This window comes from Vulpes vulpes, chromosome 14 (assembly GCF_048418805.1).
Source record: "Vulpes vulpes isolate BD-2025 chromosome 14, VulVul3, whole genome shotgun sequence".
Classification (NCBI taxonomy): Eukaryota; Metazoa; Chordata; class Mammalia; order Carnivora; family Canidae; genus Vulpes; species Vulpes vulpes.
In genome coordinates, this window is record NC_132793.1 from 82203529 (window position 1) to 82210303 (window position 6775).

The window sequence follows — 6775 nt, forward strand, 5'->3', positions numbered from 1 at the left end:
CTCTTAAAAATTGAGTTTGGGGGCAGCCCCGGTGGCCCAGGGTTTAGCACCTGCCTTCAGCCCAGGGTGTGATCCTGAAGACCCAGAATCAAGTCCCCTGTTGGTGGGCTCCCTGCACGGAGCCTGCTTCTCCCTCTGCCTGTCTGTCTGTCTGTCTGTCCGTCTCTCTCTCTCTCTCTCTCTCTCTCTCTCTCTCTGTCATGAATAAATAAATAATTTTTTTTTAAAAAATTGAGTTTGGTTGGTTAACAAAACAATTAAAGTAAAATAATAGCAGTATGCATAAGATACCTTTAATTTTTATCACATTCAAAAGACCTGGAAGTAGCCATTTGAGAGTATGTATGGCAGTCAAAAGTTTGAGACCAAGGCTCCTTCTATCGTATTATTACTAAAGTTATCTAATGGTCTACTGCCTACTGGGCTGGCAGCTATAACATCTGACTTTTAAACAACAGGAAGGTGAAAAGGGAAACAAAATTCAAGTCTCTCCTCCTTTAATGACACATCTCACAATTGTATGTACCACAGTTGCCATAAGCTAGTCACATAGCTGTTCCTATATGAAAGAACAAACAGTGTAAGTTTTATTTCAGCACCACTATTATTATCAAATGAGAGGAAAGGGCAGCCCGGGTGGCTCAGCGGTTTAGTGCCACCTTTGGCCCGGGGCCTGATCCTGGAGACCCGGAATTGAGTCCCACCTTGGGCTACCTGTGTGGAGCCTGCTTCTCCCTCTGCCTGTGTCTCTGCCTCTCTCTCTCAAATAAATTAAGAAAATCTTAAAAAAAAAAAAATGGAAGGAGGACAGTTGTAAGTGAGTATCGGCCATCTCTGGCATGTTAGCAAAATAAATATTTGATAAGGATAGCCATAGAAAATGTAATGGTCTTGGGCTGCCTGGGTGGTTCAGTCGGTTGAGCAACCAACTCTATTTCAGCTCAGGTCATGATCTCAGGGTCATGAGATCCAGCCCCATGTCAGGCTCCATGCTTAGTGTGGAGCCTGTTTGAGATTCTCTCTCTCTCTTTCTCTCTCCCTTTTCCCCTGCCCCAAAAGCATGCTCTATCTCTTTCTAAAAATAAATAAATACAATCTTTTAAGAAAAATGTAATACTCTTACTAAAATATAAAATGACTTTCTTACTGAGATAGGAGGTGAGGAAGGAGGAGGAGAGAATATTTAATTAAAAATATAAAAATAACAAAACTTTGGGATGCCTGGGTGGCTCAGTCAGTTAACTGTCTGCCTTTGGCTCAGGTCATGATCCCAGGGTCTTGGAATTTAGCCCCACTTTGGGCTTATAAATAAATAAAATCTTTAAAAATGATTAAATTTTATATCAGAAATTCTGAATGTCACATATTCATTATAATCAACTTTCAAAATAAAGATTTTTATAAACTACAGAGAAAGAATCATAAGCTTCAGGAAAACAATGGGTTTCAAGGTAGTTCTAAAGTAATAGGAAGGTAGATGAAGTTTTGTCTCTCCCCAAAAGACAAGGCAAATAAAGTGCTGGAATACAAGCTTAAAAAAAAAAAAAAAAAGGAAGTAAAAGTTCATTTAGATCAATTAAAAATTGATGAAACATCTATTCCTTTTGTACTCTGCTGTCATAAAATACAAACATATACTAAGGAAAGCATTTCATAAGTGATGACGTTTGGGAATAAAATCTCTTTATTTCATTATTATTCTTGAAAGCCAAAATAAAGCACGTATTGGTTTGTCAGAAAGGTGGTTTAATCTAAAGTCCTTATGTTTGCCTGATTTTGAACATTAACACAGTGAGAGTGTAAAAAATTCAGCAGTCATAGGTGTTTACTTTAGCTTGAATTCATAGGTCACATTGCAGGGTTGATATTGACATCACTTTGTCAACTAATATAAATAACCCATGAGGCATAATTTAATATCCAGGAAAGGTATTGATATTTAAGTGCAGTATCATTTTTAGTTGCATACTAGACTAAGTAAAACAATAATTTATATCTTCATACATATGTTTTAAAATAAATATCATAATGAAAATAATCATAAACATTATAAATGATGGCTTCTGGTAATAAAATTCTCAAAAATAGAAGGAACTCTTTAATAAAATGTATTTGCAAATGTATGGGAAAATAAATAATGCACAGATATTAAAAGAAAGAACCAGTTTCCCTAGCATTTCTTTAACTCTAGAAAGATGTCACAAGAATTATGTCAGACCTTTGATGAACACACACAAAAAAAACCCCTGGACTCAGTATCATTTTCTAGCTATGTTACCTTGGAGAAGTTAATTAGCCCATCTGAGCTTCATTTGTCTCTGGTACAGAACTGTAATAATCCCCATCTTGTAATGAGAGGTCATTGAAGTGCTTGCAATATAATAGATACTACCTTTCCCCACTCCAGGCTCCCTCTTTGCTCTTTTATGAAAATGTACCAATATCATCCATAGAATATAAGGGACAAGAAAGTGGAAAAATCAGACAGCCCAGTCATGTAGGTCACAGACATTTATTTTTCCTTTAATTGGTTCCCAAATTGGTATTTGGTCTACAATTCGGTTGAGGACAAGAGTTGATGGGAGATGCAGTGACTGAAGAGGGCTCTCAACTGACATTGGTCCTATAGTGTCAGCTCCACCTAACACAGGATATTTGTATTTCATAGCTTTTTGTTCTGGGTACAGACAGGTCTCCTAATGGGGTCCAGGAAGTAGAGGAAACCAGATTTCCTTCCTTTATCGCCTGTTGGTTGGGTTAGCTTCTTCAGGGCCTTTCTAGCCTTTCTTTTCTCTACATGGTGCTAACTACTGCTATGGGGCTAATAAGCACATTCAGAAGGATGACTAATAATTTCTCTACCATCAGCTCTTATTTATCACAGCCAGATTATTTGAATTTCAAATTATCTCCAGAAAGCCTCCCTTTTGAATATTTATTGACATTTCAACAACTCTTCTTAATTAAGTACTTTATTGGAATGAACAAGATCTTTGTTTACTCTAGTCCAACAGAAGCATGAAGAGTCAAAACAATACCATTACTGCTCTGTGGAAGACATCGAGAAGAGCTTTGCCAAAAATTTTTGTTCTGCTTTAGGTTGATTATTCATTTGTCCAACTGGCAATGAGCGATGTGTAGGATGCACTCACTGCTGGATTCTAGGCACATGTAAATGAAAAAATACACTTGCTGACCTTAGGAATCTGAGAATCTCCTGGGAAAACAGACGTGAAAACACTGATAATGGAGAAAGAAATGTATCTCATGGAAGGCACAGTGAGGAATGGGAGGAGATGTCTAAATCAGCCTTAGAGAATCAAAGATGGGTTAGAGGAAATAGTAGTGGAGCTCAGCCAAGTTTGGGTGGCTGTGAAACTGGAAGAATGCCATGTGTAATGGCATTGCAATGTGACAGAAGAAAGATCAGTCCTTTTTTGCAAATGTAAGTTTTCTGAGTGGTGATGTAATCCTTCTCCAATAGAGGATGGGTTACAGAAGCCGTATGCCTACGGTGCTTTCACTCTTTAATATAACATTGAATCTTTAGAATATTAGAGGCTCCTGCCTTCATAATTTGATGTTAAATAAATCAAAACAATTTCATTGTATTCATATTTTATTATTTCAGGCATTTCATTCTCTTAAGGACAGGTTTTACTGCATTCACTGTTGTAACCCATTAACCTCCATTTGAATTGTTATGATGTGCAATTCTTATTCCAGGAATTGAAATTGTCATATGAGCAATCATGAAAATAGAGGCCCCATGTATTTAATAAAGGGCTGCATGTATTGAGGTTTTACATAAGTCATCTCATTAAACAATATATACTAATAATTAATTTTAGTTATGGTTATTTCCAAATCTCTATAAATGCTATTGCCAGATGAAGAAAAATTTAAAAATTTGATTGCTTTTCTTTATACAAACTTTAGTTTCTGGAGCAACAAAAAAAGATTTCCTTTTAATCAAATCAATAATTCTATTTAGGTTTTGTATGATCTGTAAGTATACATTAATAAAAAATTATTTCCTTAGCATTCATTGACCATTATACTATGTACTTTTTAAATTTATTTCATGTTTTCAGTAATTAATCAATAAAATTTTCATTTTTTCTAATGATTAATGAAAATGAAGAATAAATAAATGTATATGTATAAAAGTCATTTCACGAGTCATAGAGATATTGTCTAGATATAGTTCTGGAAGTCAGAGGGAACAGCTTTGAGTGATAAGAATTTAAAGTCTATCTTTTCTTGCACCTACCCAGGACAAGTCACTTTTTTAAAGCTGATATGAAGGGTTCATGGGTATCTCAGTTGGTCAAGCATCTGACTCTTGATTTTGGCTCAGGTCATGATCTGAGGGTTGTGGGATCAAGCCTTTGATGAGCTCCACATAGGGCTCAGGATAGAGTCTACTTGTCTCTCTCCCTCCTCGTCTCCCCCTCCTGCAGCTTGTGCTCTCTCAAATAAATAAATAAAATCTTAATTAAAAAAAAAAAAAAGCTGATTTAAACAAAAGAATAAAATAAAGCAGCCCCCTCCCTACCCCGAGGAATGGAAGAGATGGCAGTGTGGACAGAGTTATATGGAGTCTATGAAGCAGAGGACATCATAACTTGTGTATGGATGTTTCCCTTTGACTTTTTCTGGTCTCCCTCCCATTCACTTCTCAAAATGTGGGATTGTAAACAGAAAGAGGATAATCATGCATACCACCATGGCTTGGATACATAAAATGGTTCTCACTGATGTTGGCAACTGGACAATAGGCAAATTACTTAATGTATATACTCAGGAGAAATATTAACATTGTAAACATCGATGACAAAAATGAAATCTGTTAAGCTAGAAAACAAAGATCAAATGCTACTATCTGATTTTGCTGACAATAAATAGAGACAGAATTTTCCTCTGGCTTTAAATGTTTTAAATTTTGTTGTTTTGTAATTATAATGTGATACCTAAATTGTATTTTAATTTATCTTGCACATAATTATCTAGTGTAAATGCTTTCCTTCAAACAGAAATTCATCTGATCAGCTCTGTTAGCAAGAAAATACATTTATGTCTGTTTATCAGTGAATATTAAGGAATAAGAATGCAATTTTTGAAACAATGATGCAGCTCTGTGAAAATCACAGCCCTTATTGTCTAGTTGCCTCAATTTCAGAATTAGTTAACATAAAAAGAAGGGCCACAAAAGAAATGGAACAAAATTCCATAACAAATTGGAGTTATTTTCCTTTATAGATATTCTTGATCTTATCTAAGGCTGAGTGTCCCTAGAAGCAGAGCTGATACAGGGATTCAGGTTCAACTGATTTATTGGTAGTGTTCTCAAATGAAGAGAAGTTTCAGCTCAGACTGGCTTCTGTCCCATCCCACGGGAGTGATATGCAGGACCACACAGGGAAAGGGACTGGCTTTTGCACACGTCAGTCACTGGGCCAGGTTTGGGTAAACATGGTTCCTCTTTGGAAGAGGGTAATTCTCCAGAGAATATATAAGTGTGAGAGGCAGTTGTTTCTTGTGTGCACCACACAATCAGCCCTCTAGCAATGACTCAGAATCTACCTTCAGAAGCTAAAAGTAGGAAGCAAGTGGAATTCATGGAGAGATGTGCAGAGCAGCAGCTATAGTTGGCAGCCATCGTCAAAGATGGTATCATGTCAGCATTGCTGTATTAGGTGCCCTTCCAGAAATGACCTCCAGCTGGCCCTGTGTCCTATATAAATCACACTATTGACACTTGGGGAAATGGTGATCTTGTTGACTTGATGCTCTTGTAGATTTGCCTATACACTGTCATTTGGGTGGCAGATCACCAACAGTGCCAGAAGCTTCTGATGGGGACTTCAAGCCTTCCAAGTTTTTATATGCCACAGATGAGAAAAAATTAACATTGCTGAGCAAAAGGAGAATAATGAGAGAGAGAGAGAGAGAGAGAGAGAGAAATTGTTTAAAAAATCACAAAACTGACTCTCTGGATCCCCTGGGTCATAGAAAACTTGCCTTATTTGCTGGACAAAGTCTCCCACCCCCTGTGCTATGATACATCTTAATGCTTAAGTGTCTGAGGTAGGGAGGAGGCAGAGGTCTGTTGGCCCAAACTCCAGGTCTGGGAGGCCTGGGACAGTCTCCCTCCCCAGTCACCTTAGCCTGGAAGCCACATCCTCACCAACTGGAGCTACTCTGCACTAATGTCCCAGAAAGCAGGCACTCACTCTACTCTTCCTGCCAACATTACCAGGAGAGGAACATTTCAATAGGAGCTTCACCAAAAATATGCTTTATAAACTTTACAAAATTTTAAACTAGTTAGCTTATACACCACAGCCCCTCTGCCCTTGGGAATGTGCATGCAGTTAAGTAATACTTTCCATTAAGCCTCTCCTGGTGACTTACGAGGCCCAGCACTATGCTGCTTTCATGAAGCATAAATAGGAAAGCTGATTTGAATCCTGGGAGCCTCCTCAGTATAGCAAATGAGTTTCCTAGGTTTTGGGGACTATTGGAAAGGAGGACATTTCTGGGCACTGTGCAGATTGGAGGAGTGAGAATGAAATGAGGGAGTCCAGTTAGAAAGTTATTGCAATGGAGCCCTGGAGATCCTTATGGAATACAGTGGTGGCTGTAGGCAGGAGCAGCCAGACAGACATCTTTCACTGATATGGACCTCTTTTACAATGGATTTGGGTTCATTCTTCCCTGTATCATGCGAGAAGTGCCAACAAGAAGCTCCTCTAGTTCTTTGATTAGCCAC